The following is a 22265-nucleotide window of genomic DNA, read 5'->3' on the forward strand; positions in this document are numbered from 1 at the left end:
GACTCAGCAGATCAATGATAATTACAGAAGCCCATGTTTCCTCTGGCAGAATCAGGCATCCCCAACACTGGTACCAGCCTTACACAAGGTACGTTGTAGCTGTCACAGTCTCAGAAAACATTTCCAGTAATGACATTGCTGGGAGATACTGCTTCCTCTTGTATAATTTTCTGTGGAGTAAGGAATACCTTTTCCAGTTAGATACTCCTTAAAAATGTATACTTTAGTTTTACTGGCTAGAATTGGCTTATGAGTTCATTTGTCAACGAATCGCCAGGATCACCATTAGTCTAATGAGTCCACTGGAGAAGCTGGGCGCTCTATAGCATGAGCGTCTCCATAAGCAAGTGCCAATTCAGGAAGAGGTAGATACCTAACATCCAAAAGTTGTACAGGATTTTCTCAAGAAGGAGAGAAATAATGAAAGCTAGACAGTATCTCCCACATATCTATGTGATGTCTAACTTTTAAGAGACAAAAATCGTATAATATTTCTGAACTTACAGAGTAAGGCTAAAGAAAGATTAATTCAAATCAAAAACTCTGAATAAACAGGCCAACTTTGCATAATTTCTTTCTTCTGAGAAAGCCAGTAATCTCCCGAGAGCTCAGTTTCTGGGAATCTCATTTCTTAAACATTGACTGGGACATCTTGGTTCTTTCCTGCAAATGCCTGCTAGACAGACCCTTGTAATAACTCACTTAAAGACTAATAGCAATGCTCTCAGGCAGTTAATCTCATCAGCTTCTCAAGAAAGAGAAATTGTGACATTGAGTTGTCGGTGGCCCCTGAGGTTTGTCACAGCACTGTTCCCTTTGTGTGCTCATGAAAACCCCCATAAATAGTGATCATTGAGTGCCCCATTCTTATCTAGACAGGTGATTGTTTACTACTATTCATAAAACCCTGTTAAGATACTCCTGGATAATTAATGTGTTGGTGGGTAAAAGCTGTGTGAGGAGTGAGGTTTAAAGGATATCACTCTCCAGGATAGTCCGTTTAAGAAGACAGAGATGAATGATCGTGCATTTCCACACAGCATGAAGCTACAGTGGCCACAAAGATTTGCTTAAATCACTACAGACAGTAAGTGGCAATGAGTAACTATATTAAAACAGGAAGAGAATACAGTATCTGTCTAATGGATAAGAAGGACTCATTTTCACAGGTCTGTTTTGTTTTGTTTTGAAGTTTAGCCTTACCTCTGAAGGGGAAACAGTCTTTAAGTTCAATAACTCACAGAGATTTCTCTTTGAGAGTGGATGGATATTTAGGAGAGGAAAGTGGTTTTGTCTTCTTTTGATTTGTAGTTGATTTCATTTTTGTTTGTATTTGGTCTGGTAAACTCTCCATTCTGAGAGGTCCAAGATCAAAATGAATTAGCCTTTGGAAGGTGGAGCACAGGACACTGCAATAGTCTTAAGTGGACAAGAAAGAAACAAAAAAATCAACACAAGAGGGGTTTGAGTAGCCATAGGAAGTCTGCATAGTACTCAGAGACAGATGATGGTTTAAAGTCCCACTATTATGCCAAGTCATAGGGAGAACAAGTACCAATAAGTTTAGCTACAATATCTCTCTCAATTTAAAATAATGTTGCACATGTATCAAACTCTGTAGCCTAAGAAAGAATGGTTAGCATGGATGAAGGTTCTTTCCTGTGTCCACCCATCACCAATCTCCCCTCTGCCCATGGAATCCTTCCTCCCTTCTTACTGAAGTTATTTAAGACAAAGGAAGAAGGAGTTACTGTTTCTACCTAATTTAAAATTAAAATTAATTAAATTTAAAAGTAATCAAATTTAAAATTTTCCAGAAATATGGAAAAATATTCCACTTAACTGCCAACTTTCTTAAATGAATATTTTCAATGTGATCTCAAAATTCATTTCTACATGCTATGGTATTTTGCTATCAACTTATTTTTTTAATTGGTTTCTCTTTGTCAGTTTAAACTATTAAAAGAAAATGCTTTGGTAATAATTTTAAAAAATGTTCGGTTTGTAGTTTTCCTGGATGCAAGCTTAATTTTTTAAGCTTGAGCCGCTGAGCCACCTTCCCAGCCCTAGCACTCAGTTTTAACTTAAAATTTTCCCAAATCATGTCCATAGTCTCTTAGAATTTCCTCAGTGTAGGGAGTCAGGAGGGTAACCTTTGATTTAGTTTTGAGTAAATGGACAGTCATTTGACAAGACTTGGATTAAACTTCAGAGAACAATGCAAACACTCCAGGTAAGCAAACTTCAGAGTCACTTCTATTACCAGTTCTACAGTAACTGGCTGGAGAGTTTTATTTGTTCTTCTATTTGGAGATGATTGAAAAGTAATTGTAAAAAATCTAGAAGGGTGAGCCAAGAGCCTGCAGCTGACAGACTAGTGATTTAAATTGGAAGCCTGTGCATAGCTATTTAATTTGAGTTTGACCTTTATTTTCAAAAATTGGAACATAAAACCAAATCAGATTTATAATAATCTGTAAATTAAATGATAACAATTACTACTTATGCAGAATTTCAATTTGACTCTTTCCAACTACTAATCAGAGAACTTTACTGTTTATGAATAAGTACTGTATTGTACATCTACACTGTATATTTCTCTGTATTAAGGTATACAAAATCACGATGATGTTATCTTTGGGCATATACACAAAGACGGGACTTCTGTGTTTTATGCTAGTTCTACCTTTTAAGTTTCTGTAGGAGCCTCTACACTATCTTCTCCCCAGAGCTACAACAATCTAAATTCCCACTGGGTGTGTTCAGGGTTCCCTTCCCTCCATATCCTCCTGAACATTTGTGAACTCTCTTTGTTTTGATAATAGTTTTCTAAACAGAAGAGTGTTAGAATTCACTGTTCTTTTGATTTTCATTTACCTGGTAATTACTGTTATCGGACTTGAGTATTTATGTTCATATCTTTTGGTGATTTTTAGGTCTTTCTTGAATAAAATGTGTATGAGAGTTACTTATTTTAATTCAATCAAGCTATCAATTATTGTACTATTGAGATATGTGAGGTGTTTATAGATTCAGTTTTAGATATCAACTCTGTTGTATATATTGATGTATATATTTGTTGTATACATTTGTTGCTTATATATAGGTTGAAAATATTTTTGAGTTTTCAATGCTGAACAGAGCTTTTTAGCATGATTTTTTTAATTGACAAGCTCTATTTTCTTCCAGGAATTGTTCTTGTCTTGCATTGAAGCCTTTTATCCACTTAAGTTGATTTTTTCATATTGTACAAGATCAGAATCTAGTTCTAATATTTTGTATGTGGATATCCAGTTTCCTTAGCACTTCTTTTTGAAGAGGCTTTCTTTTCCCATTTTTTTCGTTTTGGTGTTCTTGTTAAAAGAGCTGAGCTTAAATGTTTGGATTTATTTCTAAGCTCTTAATTGTTTTCTTCATGGCCTATTTTTTTTCCAGTGTCTTACAGTTTACATGACTATAGCCTTGTAACCATTTAAGACCAGGAAACTCATGTCTCTGAATTTTGTTTTTCTCCACATTGCTTTACCTATTTCCTTCTTTTTGTTTTTCCATATGAATTTCAGGTTTATGTTTCAGTACCTGTGAAGAGTAGCATTTCAATTTTTATAGAGATTATGTTGAAACATTAGATTGCTTGAAGTAGTATGGACATTTTGGCCATGTTGGTTTTTCCAATTTATGAACATGGGCTATCTTTCCATTGTTTTGTAACAGTTCTTATTTGTCATAATTTTAGTATCATTTTAACGCATGTGTCTTGCAACTCCTTGGGTTTTTCACTTCTTATTTGGCAGGGTAGGGAGCGTTGATGCTACTGTGAACAGGATTGTTCCCTTGATTTCTTCAGAAAAGTTGTTATTTGTGAGCAGAAGTGCACAAGAATTATACAGAAAAAAAAATAAATCATGACCTTGTAAGTTACCAGCACTTCCATGTTTATTGCAGCACTATTCACAATTTCCAGATGCAGAAACAATCTGAGTCTCAGGGAGTTTTCCTGGCTATGCTGCTGTCCAACTGGGTGCCATCCAGATGCTGCAAAAGGTAAAAGCTTTGCTATCTCAGGGAGAAAAGGCCATGCTCTATGAGTTAGGCTGGCACTGTACTTCCATTAAGTACTTCTCTTCAGGCCACACATTCCACTTTACTGTTTATAATTTTCTGTTTTAGGAAGTCAAACCTGACTGACTGATCAAGGAACCAAATGTCAGAGTGATTGCTGGCCAGTGTTCTTTAATACATGCACTTTGCCCAAGGCTGTAAAAGAACTGATATACACTGATTACCAGCTATCTTTTTCCTGTGTCTCTCCCATGTTTTTCTCAGATTGTAACTAATACAAAATTTCTCTAAAATCTACATTTTGCTAACCCAGAATTTTAGAGATCATGTGCAGAAAAGAAACCTTTTGATCATTAGTAAACTTCTAGAGGCCACTTCCAGAAAGGCTATGTTTCTTAACTCCTCCTGAAGCATGCAAATCACTGTGTACACTTGAAACAACCCATTAGACTTAAAAAGAATGGATTTCCAACCATAAAAGCAAAGAGAAGCAAATATATATCAGTGAGTTTCAAATTCTAAGGAACTAGGTACAAATTCTCATATGTAAGTGACTAATGGGCAAATCAATGTTCTATACCTCATGCCTTTTCTTCATCTACAAAAGGGGGGAAATGACACTCCCAATTTAATAACTAAGTAAAATAAATTCTATCTATCCTACAATGAGCTGAAGAGAATATATCTAAGACAAATGACTATTCAGACTCTGAGGAGTCCTTTTAAAGCTTTTCTTTAAAGAGGTATAGATAGTCTTAAAGGTGAAAATGTTGGAATGATCGCTTTCAAGATAACTAAACAAGTTGGGCACAAGATCCACACTTGTAATCGGTTATGGTTAGAGACAACCTTCCAGAATGGATTTCATAGTAAGAACCTTAATAAGAAAAGATAAGGAGGATATATGTCTAAAACAACCGGGGACCGAGGGAGCAGAGCAGGTGCCCACCTTTGTGAAAGCCAACCAAGAGCTCTACTTTCCCAACAACATTACACAAGCAAGAGGCATTTTTCCATTAAAATATTTTCAAGAAATTGCATTCACACTAAGAATTTTACTTTTATGTTTACCTCATCTGCCCAGATAAACTTGTAAGTGCTGTGCTAAACATTGCTTTATTGCAAGTTAAAATAAGCAATTCTCTTATAAATATTTAAAAGAAATCATCATATGCCTTAATAAAGCAGTAAACATATTAAAGAAAACTCTTAAAATAATGCATATGAAATATGCTTAAAAGCAACTGAATCTTTCAGAACTCGCAATATAACTTTAAATACACTGCATCCGTTTCTGGGGAAAGAATCTTAATACAAAAATATTAGCTGTATTCCTCAAAACAGAGGTATTGTTCAACCAGAAGAATGACTTACTTCTTCACAAAAACAGATCACTGAAAGAGAACAATGGTACAAATACACATACCAATGTGTACACTCGCATACATGCACACAGACATATCTACATACACATATATGAACAATGTAGTTTATACATAGACAATGTCAAGAATTCTAAATAAACCCTCTCTGAGGAGAAGGTGAAGTGGGGAAAATTGGCTCGTAATACCTTATGTCTGTGTATAAAAGTAGAACAGTGAAGGTTGTTGAGATTCATCCTAGAAGAGACTGGAGATGAGTGGAGATGATACAGAGGATGAGTCTGATCCAGAAACATTCTATGCCTTCATGGCCATGTCAAAGTGAAACTTCCCTCTACAACTAATTGAGGATAATACAAAAGATGTGGAAAGTGAATAAAAAGAGCACTGCTAAAACTAAGTAAGTAAATAATGAATAAACAAGCATACATAGCTATATAACTATTGGTATTATAGAAAGAGTTAACATACAAAATATGAAAATCTCTTGATCTAATTCCAATTAACTTAATGCAATTTTAATTTTCAAGAAAAGTTTTCCTTTCTAAAGAAGCACTTTCAAATGAATTAGAAAAATCTACCTGTGAAAATCAGCAGTAACTATTCCTAAGGCACTTTACAATCTATATGCTTTGACTCACTAAGAATACGGTGAAAAATTAGACAAATGTAACTTTCCTTAAAAAGCTAATTATCTGAATTACTAATTACTAAGCCAAGGGTTTGTGTAATGTTACCAACAGGTTAGTTTGGTTTTGTTTTTTATACAAATTTGTCATTTTTCTATACTATAAAAACACTTGGAACTTTAATTTTCAGGTTCTTATTGCCAGCTTAGAAAGCTATTTACCAAAACAAACACTCAATGTATACTATAATTAAATGCTTTCATATGCTTTGTGGATAAACAATGTTTGTGAATTATTCAAAGAGTTATTTTAGGAACAAGTCCAACAAATATACCTTGTAAATGTGCAGGTATTCTAAGTGAAAATGAGACTGTCAGTGAGTAATTCTAATGGTAATGAGTACTTTAAAAACTATCAGTCACTAATTGAGCTTTTTCTATTCTGGAAAAGGGCCTCAGTAAAGGCTGATAAACTTTGTAAATGTTAAGGGATATTCGAGGATTGCCTGTTCTGGCATTGCCTATAAACCACCTTCCTCTTCCACCACTGTTTCCTTTACTCAGACTTTTGAAGAAGGCACCAAATAGGCTTGAGAGTCTACTAAGAACAGACAACTGCCAGTCAGGAATTTTTAAAGCCAATGAGCAAGCAGTCATTATCAATATATGTGCCTTCAATTCTCTTATTCATCTACTCATCTGAAAAACTTGTGTAATGCAAATAGAAGAAAGCCACCTTTTTTAAAATCTCAATCAACTCATAGTCAAGTAAGCATATAATAAAAAGAATTAACATATTACTAAAGAATTAGGCTGGGGTATTTTCTATAAGGTTCATCAGAATGAGGCAAAAAGAAAACAATAAAACGATCTTTCTTGGTGTGTAACATTATAATTACAGACATAGTCTTATCACCTGTAGGACACCATGTATATATTAGAGTGATCACATCAATTGATGAGGATGAAGGTCACTGCCCTATAGACAGTGAGCAGTCAATGTTAAATGCATTCCATCTTCTATCCTGATTTGAAAAACATGTCTACCTTAAGTGAAATGTCACCATCTCCCTCTAAGTTGATAATCTGGCTTCCTATCAGCAGAGATCATAATTCAAAGAAGAAATTATTGCCTAGTAGATGTAAAGTCCTAGGTTCTATCCCTACTAGCATTACCACCCCCCAAAAAGTAAAATCCAAACCTTTTGGTATATTAGAAAAAAAGAACCTTTTTGTCAAAGCAATCATTCTATAAATATTAAAAATCTATAAAAGTTTTGAGGTTACCCCAAAAAGGATTTGTTTATTAATTTTCCAGTATACTATAGGAAAAGAGCTAGAGAATATACGAACAATTTACAAATTAGCTCTGAAATATTGAGTATATAGGTTAAGTATCACATTTTAAAATAGTGCTACATCAACATAACAAATACGGTATTCTAAACTTCTGAACCAAATGTCTCTTTTCGGTTTATTGAGGCACTATAACATCATCTTCAGCTACTTATGCTGTCTGTGATCTAGGAAGACTGAAGTGATTTTGTTTCCTTAAAATGGGCTGTTTCTCACTACTTTTGCTGATATAAAGGTGATGTAAGAGCTAAGATCTTTTTTTAAAGGAGATAGAATGAGGAATAGGGATTAGGGAATGTGCCAAGGCCAGTAGTAAACTGGAGAGCAATGGGAGTCACAGAAAAGAATTATACATTAGCCAGGTTAATTGCTCCCCATGCAAAAGGAAGTATGTCACTATTGAATGTGCGTCACCACACATCATAATCTTGTTTAATGTTTATGACAACTGTAAGGGTGTACGTTGCTTTCCTCCACCCCCTCCATTTTATAGATGGAAGTATTAGACCTAAGTAGAATATCTGAGATGGCATAGTGTCCAAGTTGGGAATGGAACCCATTACTGTATTTATTGTAGAATCTGTCTTCATTCCCTCCTGAGTAAGAAATCAAAGGCTGAACAAGAACAGATTATTAGAGAAAACAGTAAAGATTTCCATGCTGAACTTAGGAAATTCTGGTCCAACTACAAAAAATGTGATTTATTTTTCAGTGGTTCAATAGTGTTTTATTTCAACCAACTCTGTAAGTTTTTGCAATAATCTTTATGATCTACTTTGGAAACTTGCTCACTGTAATCAGTGTCCAGCAATGAAGGAGAGTTAGAAAGGTTTTGTTTATTTTTGGTAATTGTTTTCAGTACTAGAATTTGAAATCATGGCTTTATGCTTACTGAACAAGTGTTCTACCATTTGAGCCATGCTTCCAGTTCCCTTATCCTTTAAGCTAGAATCCCCCATTACATAAGAGCTGGCCAGTATGAAGTGCTATCTTCCTACCTATGTCTCCCCACAGAGCTGGGATTTCAGGTGTGAACCACCATATTCTAGCAAGTTAGGAATTCTTGTTTTAGATTAGGCTCTCTTACAGATGAATTTCCCAAAGCCAATTTAAAAAGCCCTGACTACAAAATGCTTTTCACAGTATGAGGAAATTCTGAGACATGAATGAGTTCATGCATATGGTGTCCTTTGGGTTCCCTAGAACAAAGACCCAAGTATAAAAGGGATGTTTGCCCTTGTTCATTTGATGTCTTGCCTAGGTTGACTACATGTGTGTGATTTGCTGATTCTGCTAGTCACCAAATGATGAAATCATGCTTTCATTCCCAAGTAAGCATACAAGTCAGTTAACTTGTATTTCCTGTAACAAAGATTTCAAGTACAGCCTAACTCACACAGTTTTACTGTTTGTGGATTGGTCCAACACAATGGTACTACATCTACTTGATAAGACTTTGGAAGGAGTTAGAGCAGAGATTATGAATATCAAAGAGGTTGTCCTGACAGAACGTGACAGCTACTGTTCAAGAACCTAGGAAATAAGAAAGGATAGGGAGGGGGAAATGATAGTTATTAATAGACCCAGAGATATGCCCCACATGTATTTAACTTCATAAGGCACTGAAGATATAATCAATTTGGTGATCAGGAAGGCAAGCTCACATGAAGAAATAACTTTTTGACAGGGAATTGTGCTATCTGAAAATGGAATGTAAATGCACTCAGTATTATTGGAGCTGGAATCATATTACTTTAAAAGCTAATCATAGAAGTCATGATTGGTAGGAAAAACTTTCACAGGATCAAATAAAGAATTTTAACTCAATAACTGCAGTTACTATTTTTATTTTTCTCAACATTTCATAGCCTCTTTTGCCTACTTTACTATGTGTTTCTTACCAGGCACATCAAATTTAGCACTTTCTACTCCTTTATTTCCTTCCTTCCTTCCTTTCTTTCTCTTTCTTTCTTTCTTTATTTCTTTCTTTCTCTCTTTTTTTTAATCATGGGGCTTGAACACTGGACCTCGGTTTTGTCCCTGAGCTCTGCAGCTCAAGGAAAGAGCTCTATCACTTGAGCCACAAGGACACTTCTGGTTTTCTGGTGGTTAACTGGAGATAAGGGTTTCATGGACTTCCCTTGCCCAGGCTGGCTTTGAACCATGATCCTCAGATCTCAGCCTCCTAAGTAACTAGGATTATAGGCATAAGCCACAAGCACCTGGCCTACTCCTTTATTTTCATCAACATCATAACACAACAAGTGTATTAGTTGGCCAAGACAGATTGTGTATATGTAAATAATATTGTGTAATATAAAAGAATATCCCTGCATCTAATTAAGATTTTGCCAAATCTCATCCCTCTGTGTAGCTAAAATTACAGGTGTAAGCTACCATGCCTTGGTTAAGCATACAACACTTGAGAGTTAATCTAATTCTTTCCTTGTATACAAAAGCACAGATTCAGGTCTCTATAAATAGCATGACTATATTCACAACCAGCCACTTTCAACAGCTATAAGGATATGATGAATGAATTAGATTAACAAGGTAAACTAGCAAATTTTGGAGTCTTGAAGGCAAATCTGGGAATGAGGTTATCTCCCCTAGGATCTAGATGGAGAATATAAATAAAGCACAAAATTTTCTTTTCCTGAGAAATTGGTATGCTGATGTGCAGATAGCAGGAATTCTACAACTCCAGACCAAGACTGGATTGTAGAGATATAGACATGTCATATCAGGTCTTCTGTTAAGAAAAAAGAAGAGGAAGAAGAAGTGGAGAAGGAGAAAATGGAGAAAGAAGAGAAGAAAGAGGAGGAGGAGAAGAAATAACGGTTATTTTACCTGAACTATCCAATATCCTGTTTAAATGTTGCCAACTCATTAAGAGATTAATAAAAACACTTCTAAACAAACATAGGCAAGAACTAACTCAAAGTAGGCAATACTTGGCATAAGACAGACAGCAGATATCAGTGTTGGTTATTACAGTTGAGAGAGAAGTGTATTCCACACCTACTGCTTTTGTTGCTGAGCTGTGGGGAGGCTCAGTAATTCCCAAGCAAGAGCTGTAGGCAGGAAGAATAGTAAGTGGGCATTTAGGAAAGCAAAATATTTTAATAGTGTGAATCAAGTATGGTCATATGTATTAGTCCTAGTTCAGATGTAATACATACTTTATGATATCCTCCAGATCATCTTTTTTTATTTCTGAAAATGTGTTATTTTTGCTTTTCTCTACTAGTCATTTCAGAAATGCTGCCTGCATTTGATTTGGTTCATATTAGTTAATAAAGTGTTCCAAATTTCATTCGACTTGTCTCCACAACAGCTTTTTTAGTCAATTGGAACACAGGTACCACTAATTGTCAATACCCAAATGATCCATTTTAGTAAATATAAGTCAAACCACATCTTCCGCATCCCTAATCCACATCAAAGTCACCACTTGCCCATGAGCATATCTGTCTACTATTCATAGCTCATGCCACTGCAAGCTGTTGCTTAGTCTAGTAATAAATACATGTGGAACAGTTTCATGAACAAGGACACATGAGTCATTCCTCAAGTAGTTTATGTTATTTTCTCCAAATGTATACAAAACAGACTTGCCAAAAGATTGTGCTGAGGGTGTAATTAAAGAATGAGCTACAAAGAAAACTGTGAGGTCATCTACTCTAGCTTCTTGCTTTTACAGACAAGGAAGCTTCACCTGGAAGAGGAGGAGGAACAGAGACCTGATTTGATTGGTTCTTGTTCAAAGTTGTTTGACTTGTACCAGAGTTTGTAAGTGACAGAGGCTCTGTGGTAGGAGATAGAAATTACAACATTGGATACAAGGAGACTTAGAACTAAAAGTAATTACTAGTCAATTACCAAAGATGCACTCTGTTTGCAAAGAGTTAAAGTTAGCTGTACAACTTTACACAAAGCAGAGTGGACTTCCTGCTGAGGCTCTGAGACCCTCCCTGCCATCTGGGAACAAAGTGGCATTGATGTGCAAATTCCTCTGGCCACTGGGCACTGAAGATTTTTTTTTTTTTGTCTCTTAGCTTTGGTCTTTCAGTTCTATGGCTGCCAAACTTTCTCCTGTGGTCACTCCAGTTCCCAACTCCCATATCTATCCAGTTTAGGTCTCCAGTTTCCCTGTTGCTTTCTCCTTCAGGTGTTTGATTTTCACCACCATGCCAAAGAAAGTTTTCCTTTAAACTTCTATGCATGGGCTCTTCACCACCATCAAAGCCTGGATTTCCAATGGCAGAGTCAGTTTCCTCATACATTTCCAAGCTCTTAATTTCGTTTGTTATCTATAAGTTTTTTGTTTTGTTTTGTTCTTTTCTTTTCTTTTTTTTTTTGTCGGTCATGGGCCTTGAACTCTGGGCCTGAGTGCTGTCCCTCAGCTCTTCAGCTCAAGACGAGTGCTCTACCACTTGAGCTACAGTGCCACTTCCTATAAGTTTTTTTTTAATTGTCTTTAAGCAGTTGTACAAAGAAGCATTAATTCAACCTGTCAGTTTGTGAGTCTTTTCCCCTGCCTTCTCCATTTACGTGCTCAGTGATCAAACTGGTATACTTCAAAGGAGTAAGAGGAAAATGATAAATTACTTAATAGTGAGCAAATAACTTAATAATGAACAATTCAAATGAATGTTTATTACATAAACAACTTGGGGGGGGAGTCGGGGAGGTGGAGGGAAGGGATGGTAGGGGAAAACAAAAGAAGGTAATAATGCTCAGTAGGAAATGTACTCATATTCATTACCTTACTCATGTACTCTAACCCCTCTGTACAGTATTTTTACAATTAAAAAAATATATAAAGAAACTATTAAAGCCAAGAAGTAGTAAAAAGAAATTTTACATCATCAAAGCAAACAACTAACAACATAAAATCCTTCAGCTAATGAAAATGCTTCTTAGATATGAAGAGAAAATAAAAACACAATTTCATGGAAGAAAAGTAAGAGACTTTGTTAATGATTCAAAATGAAATTCTATGAGAATCTCTTCAGATCTGTGAAATGATTATCACAGAGAATTTTGAAACTTCAGGAAAAAAAATGGTATACTTCTGAATGGATAGACCATTTCCCTCTCTCAAGTTCTTAAAAAAATATTGCTAGCAAAAGCAAAATTTATGAAAAAAATCCCCTCGAAATGTTAAAATAATTAGATATAATGCATATACCTATAACTTAGAGTGAAAAAGAATCTATTCATGGGAGGCTGAGAACAAGAGGCTCACAAATCAAGGCCAACCTGGGTGTAAAAGTTCCCCGCAACCCAAAGCTAAGTCCAATGTTGTGCATTTGTCATCTCAAAATACATGGGAGCCTGAGATTATAGGGATTATTGTGTCAGGCTGGTCCAGGTAGAAATCTGCAAAACTCAAAGGAAAGCTGAGTATATTGATATTTTACTCTAAGTCACAAAATAATAACTCAAATTGTGAAATATTGTATAAGCACATTGAAGTATCAATAGTAATATTACCAAAAAGTCAAAAGATAAACTATAATACTAAAAACAGATCAATCATTTATTTAATTTTTTAACTATGAAAAGGGAAATAAGTTGTATAGAGCATGATAGGATACTCAAAGCCCTGTGTTCAATCCCTAGAACAGAAAACATAAAAATAAAAATACTGAGGATATTATGTTCTATTGATGATGGAGAGGAACTCAAACTCAAATATCCTTCTTGAGAAACAGTTGACTGGTACAGCCACTTGGGAAAGTGAACAATCAGTTCATTGTAAATTTAAATGTAGACTTGAATTCATAGTGGAGCAATTCCACTCCAATTTACTGAATTCAAATTAAACCTTAAGTGTGTACACCAAATCTGTGGGTATGTTTTAGAAGCTTGGTTCGTAGTCACTGAAAACCAGAAACAATTCAAAATGTCCTTTGGACAATGAATGAACAATGGTGGCAGATTTCTTCCAAAAAATGTTAATTACCAATGAGAAGAAACTCAGCAATAAAAAGCAGCATAGTGACAAGTCTTAAATGATACTATAATACAGTAGTATGGAGAAAACAGGGATGAATGACCACTGGGTAATTATAGGTCAGTGCTTAAAGGTCAATGGGCTTGAAGTTATTAATAATCAAACCAAAATGAAGGCACTGGGGTATGGTGCTGGGAAGGCTGTTCTGGGTTTTGATTATAGTAGTGTTCCTGTGACTCTGTTATGAAATGAGTAATTCTTGCTGTATGTAACTTTCTAATTTAAAAAAAAATTGAAATTTTACTGTCAAAAGAAAAAAATAATTTTCACACCAAAAAAATCAAGGTCACCATGTGATTTGTAAGTTTATATCTTTACTGGCTTGGCACTTAATCTTTTAGCCTGTTAACTGCATTCCACATGCTTATTTTCATTTGCAAGCACATAATCTAGTAAGATCATCATAAACATTTGGTTATTAGAATGTTATCATCAAAACAAATACTATCTGTTTGTTTTATATTTTATTATGGACATGGAGATGAAACAGACACATTAATCAAATTTAGATGAGGTGTCAAGGACAGGAAATGTGCCCACAAAAATATTCTTTATCCTAGAGGGACATTTAAGTTCATGAGTCTACTGTGACTTTTACCTAATGGATGTTCAAATTCAACAGATCCTTGTTTATTATACCTTTCTTGGAAAGTTTTATGCTGTTCATCTGAAAACATACAATCCCCAGGAAGAATTAGCTCCAGCTTAATAAACGTAAATTTCATTTATAATTAGGTATGAATTTTAACTCAAAATTAATTTTACTAGGTTTTATTAGCAAATAGTATTTTACAGTACAGTTTCATATTCATTGCATCTTCTTTCACTTTGCTGTAAGATACTCCATAAAACAAAAGTAAGTAAATGATTAGCAATAAGAATAGAACTGGTGTGGGTGACTCAGGCCTGTAATCCTAGCTACTCAGGGAGATCTGAGGCTAGAGGTTCAAAGCCAGCCCAGGCAGGCTGTAAGTTTACTCTAGTAAACTACCCCCTCAAAAAGCTTGAAGTACAGTCTGGGTCAAGTGGTAGAGTAGTAACCTTGAACAAAAGAAACTCAGGGATAGTACCCAGCCCTAAATTCAAGTTTAAAACTAGGGCGCGCGCGCGCACACACACACAAACACACACACACACACACACACACACACACACAGAATATAGAATGAAGATTTCTTCAACTAAATTTGTTCCTAAGTGGCATAGAATTTTAACACTTAGAGTAGAATTACAATTATGTCATTGTTAAACTGTGATTATCAACATGTAAAACATGCAAAATTATTTTAATGTGTATCTTTAATGACAATTGCTGGTTTTTAAGTCTCAAAATTATAAAGAGCACAAAATAAATCCTAAGTCCTGCTAACAGCTGTCATTTTAAAATGGCAAGCTTTAATACATTAGGACATTCATTAAAATGTAAAGCTCATTCTTTCTCCTTATACAGTCCATTACCTTTAATACACTCACACTATCTTCCAAATAGCAGAATATCAGTAACAGTATGTCTCCAAAAGAAATGGGCACTTGGCTGCACTTTGGTTTTTAGTTTTATTATTGGCTAATCAGTATATCTCTTTATTTTATATTTAGTAATTGCTCCAGGATTTGCTTCACAGGTTTACTTTATCAAAGTCTCTACCAAATAAAAAACCTACACCACATCATGAACATTTCCTCCTCCACTGTCTTTTTTGTGTTCCTATTACATAATTTAACTTCTTCACCTGTTACAGAGTTTAATCATTTTATTTTAAATAAACAAGTATCTGTTAGAGAAATTTTAAAAAAGAAAAATTCAACCTTCATATGTACCCATAAATGTAAAATTTCCACTGTTCATTCCTTTTCATCAATCCAAATTTCCACCTATTGTCTTTATTTTGTAATTTACACTAACATTAGTGCAAATCCACTGCTAAAATAGTTCTCTCTTTACTCTCTCTTCATTTATGAGACATTCTTTTCCTGAATATAGAACTCCATGTTGACAGATTATTGTTCTTTCAGGTTTTAAGGATGACATTACTGTATCTTGAGAAAATTCTGACAATTACTTGTAGTTTCTTCATTTCATGAAATGAATCCACATTTCTCCTTTCTGCTTTCAAGGTATTTTCTTTGTCACCTGTTTTTAGAAATTTGAGTATAATGTTTGGTGTGATTTTCTTCTGTTCAATCCCATTGAGCTTTGTTAGTCTAAGAGTTTACAGCTTTTACCTAATTTAGGACATTTTAAACTATTATTTCTTCAAGTACTTTTGCATGTCTCTACCCAATCACACATTAAATTGCTTGGTTTTAGCGCAGAGCTTATCTATGTTATTCTTCCTCTTTTTAAAATTTTATTATTATATGGGTGTTATACAGAGGGGTTTCGGTTATGTCAGTTAAAGAGTACATTTCTTTTTCTACAATGTCATCCCTTCCCTAGCTCTAATCCAGTTTTTCCCTCCTGTCTCCACCTGAAAATTGTATAGCTCATTTTCCACCATGTCTAGTGTGTACCCCTGCTGCTTTTGTTCACCCTTTGTCTCTGCATTTCTGTGCCCCCTTTCCCTCCCAAAGACAGATAAATGAACAAACAAGAAAAGCAGAAAAGAAAACAAAATCAGCCACAAAAAATGATTTCCTGTTTCCATTTCCTGGCGTTCATTTCATTATATGATCAGATGGAAATAGGCATTGTGCCTTTCTGTCCCTCTCCTAAGAGTATACTCCTTTGGTTTCACTGTGTGTGAATGCTTAGAGTCCTGTTTATCATATCCCAATGGATTTTAGATCTAGCTCCGGAGATGAGAGAAAACATGCACCATTTGTCTCCCTGAGCTCAGCTTAACTCACATGACAATGATTTGTTCTGGGTCCATCCATTTTTCTGCAAATGATGTAATATTATTCTTTCTAATGGCTGCATAAAATTCTATTATGTATAGGAACCACATTTTTTGGCTCCACTCATCTATTGTAGGGCATCTGGGCTGTTTCCATAGCTATTGTGAGTAGTACAGCAATAAACATGAATGTGCAAGTGTCTTTATGGTATCCTGCCTTGTGATTTTCTAGGTAGATGTCCAGGGTTGTGGGGAAGATCTATGTTCACTTTTCTGAGCAACCTCCAGACTGCTGTCTAGAGTGGTTGTACTAGTTTACATTCCCACCAATAGTGCAACATTTGTTGTTGTTTGAATTCGTGATGCTGGCTACTCTGTATGTTCTTCCTCTTTCTGTGTTATGTTGAATAGTTTCTATTGTCAAGTGTTTAAATTCATTAAACTTTCTTCTACAGTATCTAATTTCTTGCTAATCCTATCTTTTACAGGCTAAACTGTTTCACCATCAATATTCCCATGATGAAGTACTAGGTATGAGGGTACCTCAGAATGGGAACTTATTTTGAGATAGGATCCTTAAAAAGGCAGATAAATGATACCATTAACCTTAGTGCAATATGACTGCTACCCTAATAAGAAGTGGAGATTGGGACACAGAGGGAAAACCACATGCTTAACAAATAGGAGAAAAATCTTGGGATGAAACAAACACTGCTGAGAATTTGACTTTGAACATCTAGCCTCAAAGACTATAAGGAAATAAAATTTTTCTTCATTCCCGAGCCAATTAAAATGCTATCAAATTTCATTTTTGCCTTTACTAGTCCATTGTCGTCTGTAGAATTTTCACTAAGTAAAGGTTTTAAGTCATCAGTTTCTCTCATCTTGCAACATTTACTTCTAAATTGTTGCATATGTGTGTCCTATTTGTGTAAGGTCTGCCCTTGGAAGGTGGGAGAGTCTCCTCCCTCCTATTGACCAAGTCTCCACCCAGTACCTGTGTCAAGTAGGTTCCTAGGTAAACTAGCATACCTGGAGGCAGCACCTCCCCCTTCTCTGAGATCACATCCTGGACTGCCTCCAGTCACTTCTCCCATTGAACAGTGGAAGGGTCCAGGCTCTGAGGTCACATCTTTCCCACTCCTGACCTAACCTTCTCCACGCTCCTTCCCTATTTAAATCCAGGTGAAATATCAGCTTGCCCCTTTTTGGCTGTGTGTTCTCCATCATTCTCGGTGGGGTAGCAGTTTGCTAATACAATAAACTCCTCTTCTTGCCTGAAGGCTGTGTGATGTTTTCTTTGGCAGCTACCTAATTAAACCTACCTATTTAATTTACCTTGCAATTTGTAATACTGATCTGAAATGTTCTCATTTGCTAATTCCAACTTCTTTGCTTTTCTGAGCTATTTCTACTGATTGATAGATCTCATCTCTGGTCATATGTCTTCCTAATTAATGGCATGTCTGCTAATACTTTGCTAAGTAATATACAATTGGAATGTTACAGTTGTTTTGGCTTTTGATTTTGTTGCATTTCTATTAACAGTGACTGACTTTGTTGCATGTGATTATCTGGAATCAGATGGATTAAGGTTTGCTTGTGATGCTTATGAGGTGGAGCTCAATGCCACTTTTAATATAATAGTACAAGTAATACAACAATGTCTATTAAAGTCTACCAAATATTCTTCATATAAACATCTCTTTTCTTTGGTTTTGTTTTTGTTTTTTGTTGGTCATGGCGCTTAAACTCTGGGCCTGGGTGCTGTCCTTGCGCTCTTCAGCTCAAGGTGAGCGCTATACTGCTTGAGCCACAAAGTCAGTTCCAGTTTTCTAATGGTTTATTGGAGATAAGAATCTCACGGACATTCCTGCCTGGGCTGGCTTTGAACCATGATCCTCGATCTCAGCTTCCTGAGCAGCTAGGATAACAGGCATAAGCCACCGGGGCCCAACCAAACACCTTTTTTCTATACTGCTGGGATCACAAACAGTCCATTCTGAGTGCCAGGATTCATTAAGTCTACCACTTTCTGGATGCTCTCTCCCAATTTAGATAATCATTTTTTTTCTGATGTATGTGAGTATTAATATTCAAATACCTAAATGGACCAGACTGTAGACATATGAAATTTTGGTTTTCTGATACTCAATCTATGGTGCCTGGAACTTTATTTATTTATTTATTGCCATTCCTGGGACTTGAACTCAAGGCTTGGGCTCTGTTCCTGAGCCTCTTTGTGCTCGAGGCTAGTGCACTACCATTTGAGCCATACTGCCATTTCCGGCCTTTTCTGAGTAGCTGATCAGAGATGAGAGTCTCATGGACTTTCATACCCAGGCTGGTTTCAGATCTCAGTCTCCTGAGGAGCTAGGATTGATTACAGGCATGAGTCATCAGCACCAGGCTTCAGAAAATTTAACTGCCATTTCAAACTGCGATCTCTGTCTCAGGAACTCAGTGAAACCTCCAGGCTCTGTCTAGGTTCCCCATCTACACTGCAGAATATAAATTATCTCGATAGGAAAAAAAAAACTCACTGGGGATATTTGCTTCATTTGTTTGTCTTCTCCTAGAACTCACAATCACATTTACATATGTTTCAATGTCTGAAATCTATTGTCTCACGTACTCTGTCCAATTTTCTTATTGTTGAAGGATAAAGGGAATATCTATTCACTGTTATTCTATTATGGTGAAAAGAGGAAACCATCCTTTCATTCTGAACTTTTCACATTGTTATATTCAAATTCAACCCATTCATAGCAGGTTTATAATTCCATTCAATTAAATAATAAAATGAACAAGTTCCATATAAAGGACATATAACCACTATATTAAGGTGATAACTATTATTTGGCTATTCATCAAAAATAGTGTCCCAATAAACACTTTTATGTTTATGACACAGAATAATTTTCTCAAACTTTGCCTAAATTTCTAAAACAATTTTCTATGTAAGTAAACATGAATATTTGAATATATAGCAATGTGCTGGTTAGCAAAGCACATCCTGAGAAATGAATAGTCAAGGGATGTTTGTCTCTGTATGAATAACACAGAATGAACTTACATAGATTTTGATGCCCCCTCTCAGTTATATGGCATCATATATTGTTTTTGGGCTACAAATCAGTAGCCCAATTAATGTTCTAAGTACCATCAGCAATTGTAACATGGTCCTAAGGTCTTGTGAATCTCACCTATCTAAACACAGAAAAATATGGTAAAATATGGAATCAACAGAGAAAATGGCACATCTACAGAGGGCAGTTACATGGATAGAGTTTATGGGATGGCTATTGGTCTGTATGAGTCAGTGACTGAGTAGTGAATGAATGAAGCGAGGACACTGCAGTGTACTGCTTTAAGTATTACACTTAGTCTTCACTAACTTTCAGTTCCCACTTTTACATTTTCAACTTTCTGGTTAAAAAATTAAAGGGATGAAGCCAGGTGGGTGGCTCACGCCTATAACCCTAACAACTCAGGAAACAGACCTAAGGATCACAGTTTGAAGTCGGCTTAGGCAGGAAAGTCCATGAGACTTTTCTGCCCCATTAAAAGTTGGAAACAGAGCTGTGGCTCCAGTTGTAGAGTTCTGGCTTTGAGCACAACGGCTCAGGGACAGCACCCAGGCCCTGAATTCAAGCCTCAGGACTAGTACCTTAAAAAAATTAAAAAGATAAAGGCACAAAACAACACTTTTACCTGAACCCTGACAGAGTCAGGATCATTATTGTCTCACACCTCCACACATTGTCCAATAGAAAAAGCCTTCAGGGGAGATAACACACATGGTGCTGTCATTGACTATCATAGTGACTCTTCTAGATCCCTCAGAAAGGTCCTGCTTGTTCTTCAAGAAAGAAATCATTCTTTTCAGAGTATTTCCACAGTGTTTTTAGCTCGAATTTTCTTTTATCATAGGTTTGCTGGTTAGCAAAACGTGCACTGTGAACATTTCTATGAATGAAAACCTTTTGGTGTTGGAGCCCCATGTGTTCAGACTCCTAAGGAACTTGTTGAGGTCTGAAAAGACGTCTGTTTATGTGCTTTCTTATAAGATGTCTAGGGCTCTTCTTTTTTTCTTCCCCTGCCTTTTATTCAGCTACTTACTCCAATTCCAGTCCTAATGACTTCTCATTGGTCAACTTTCACAATCTACCTATGGCAGCTCCACATTCTGTACTAGCTGCAAGCTGTTTCAGCCATACTCTTGTTGATTTTTGCAAGCTCTCATCCTTGGCAAATACTGTTATGTCATGGATAAACCTTGTGTCTTCTAGATGACATTCAGATACTACTTGGTGACATCACCCCAAGTCTAACAAAGTTTCTTGATGAGGTAAGTCACAGATGTTGTAATACTTCCAGAAGTGCATCTGTGTCACCACACTGCACTCTTCCACAGCAGCAATATCTTGGGCAAAGGTTTTATGTCTCAAAAGTTGCTAAAGCTCCCCAATTCATTGGTTGAATTCAACTGGTCTGTTTGGAGGGAAGAACACTATGTAATTTGATATTGAGACAATGTTAGAGTAAATTAGACTTTGACAGAAAACCATACGGACATCCAGGTACAAAGAACAAAGAAAAGGTTTATTGTAGGTAAAGGGACTGGCTAGACTCCTTCTTACAAGGGAGAGAAAGTGAGAAGTGTTGTCTATTGTTTCAGATGACCTTTATAATCTCCGGGGAATCTTGCTGTCTTATATGGTTGTAGCTGTCCCAAAAGACTGCCCTCTCAGGTGACCCATAGGACCTGTGAGGTTTAGGGGATCTTACTGCCTTATATGGTTATAGCTATCCCAAAGGAGAGGTTTCTCAGGGAAAGGGGATTGGGTTTAATCATTTACTGACTTTACTACATGGGCCTAGTGTTGCCTAGGGAAAGACCATGTTAATCTATGAGAGAGGAGGCTTTTGGGCTAACAGACAATATTTTGATGTTGGATATCAATAGCCAAGCACTATTAATGAAAACAGACCTTAAAAGTTATGCTGTTCTTCAAACAGCATAGTAGCATAGGAAGATGTGTTAAAGAGAAACCAGATCACCTATGACTTTGGTTATTAGTCTATTGACAGTAGGTGCTAATTGTTAAAATTGAACATCTGGTATTCAGTGTGTCAAAATAGGCTAATTTGTATTCTACAATGTTAACCCCGAACAAAGCTATCATCCTATCCTTAAAAGCCTGGAACCCTAGCATTCTCCTGGCCTCCTAGAAGAAACTCCTTTCCCATGTCCATTTCCAGTGCCAAAAGATTTCATCCTCTTGAGATGTGCTCTGACAAGAAATATTCTTCCAGTCAGCTCATCTAGACTTTCCAAAAATGCTATTGCTGCCTTCACATCAGCAGCGGAAAGCTCACTGCTCATTTTCACATTGTATAATAACTAATGATGCTTAAATCATAAAACCACCCAGAGCTAGCAGGAAATTCAATGCTGGTCCAGGCTTTCTTTCACAATTACTAATTTGTTTTTAACCAAGACCGTTGTGATGCAGAAAGTGATTCACCTTTTGTCTTCTCCAAAAATTCTTCCACAATTTTTGTTAGTCTCATTGACTGCAGTGGAGCAGAATCTTTCAGTTTCCTTTTCTTTATTCTTATTCTTCAAAAACATAGCTATGATGGTGCCTGGTTGACTGGCAAGCAATAACCACCATAGATTTTTCCACATTTATAATTCTTAGTCTTTTAACATTTCATTTCAAAGTCTAATACTCAATATGGCCTCTTGCTGGCAACCTTATCAGGGTATTCTGTGAACTTCAGGGCATGATGGACAAAATAACATGAAACTAAATTATATTGCTGAAGGACTGCATATGTAATGGTGGTCCTATCAGATGGAAAAGGAGGTGAAATTTTCCTTTACCTGGTAGCAGAGCCATCATGGCACCACAACTGCAATGCATTACTTGTTTGAGGTGATGCTTGTATAAATAAACCTACTATGCTGC

Source organism: Dipodomys ordii, unplaced genomic scaffold, assembly GCF_000151885.1.
Source record: "Dipodomys ordii isolate 6190 unplaced genomic scaffold, Dord_2.0 Scaffold111, whole genome shotgun sequence".
Taxonomy (NCBI): Eukaryota; Metazoa; Chordata; class Mammalia; order Rodentia; family Heteromyidae; genus Dipodomys; species Dipodomys ordii.